Source organism: Loa loa (genome assembly GCF_000183805.2).
Source record: "Loa loa unplaced genomic scaffold supercont3.151, whole genome shotgun sequence".
In the NCBI taxonomy this organism is placed as follows: Eukaryota; Metazoa; Nematoda; class Chromadorea; order Rhabditida; family Onchocercidae; genus Loa; species Loa loa.
Window position 1 is genome coordinate 5267 of NW_018108331.1, and position 1014 is coordinate 6280.

The window sequence follows — 1014 nt, forward strand, 5'->3', positions numbered from 1 at the left end:
TCATTTCATCTTTTCATGGTCTAAGGTGGGGAGGTATTGTGGGAGTGGGAATTCTGGGTAACTTTCCCCTTAACAGAACAAAATAGGAAGGACTTCTAGCCTCCATTATTATTGCTGTTAGTCCTTTTCTCATAGATACCCTACATGTATATCTTTACCTCTTCCACTTGCTCACCTTTACCTCTTCCACTCCCTCACCTTTACCTCTTCCACTTCCTCACCTTTACCTCTTCCACGTCCTTACCTTTACCTCTTCCACTCCCTCACCTTTACCTCTTCCACTTCCTCACCTTTACCTCTTCCACTTCCTCACCTTTACCTCTTCCACCTCCTTACCTTTGCCTCTTCCACTTCCTACCTTTACCTCTTCCACGTCCTTACATTTACCTCTTCCATCTTCTCACTTTCCCTCCAATTTCCAAACCCATGTATTTCCTTTTTTACAATTCTCCATAATACATTTACTTCAGTAATTTCATTTGATAAATTTTAGGTCTCAGTCAAGTTTACTTAATTTTTAATCTGAACTTTTGATAAAATATCAAATTTATTACTTCGATAGAGAAATGGTTTTTTAAAAAAAAAGATGTAAATAAACTTTTTGTTGACAATTCGTATTATCTTATTCCTCATTAAATTCTTATGCTAATAATACATTTTTTTTCATTTTTCAATTTACTTTGAAAATTTTTCTAATTTGTTGACAAATTTACTTTAAGCAATTGAAAGCGGCAGAGTTGAAAGAGAGGATAAATTTTGTTTGCGTAAGGTTAAGCTTTAACATATTAAAAGTTGAAGTAGAAGTGTTAAGTCTAGAAAAAAAAAATGAAAACTTTCATAAAGATGTAAAAAAAAAAAATTTCAATTCGTTTAGTCAATAGTTACCTGTATGAATTAATCAAGACATGAAATATATTTAATTTGATATACCTGGAAATTGTCTCTCTCTCTCTCTCTCTCTCTTTCTGTGTATGTGTTATTTTTCTTTTCTTTTTTTTTTTTTGTAAAAGAATT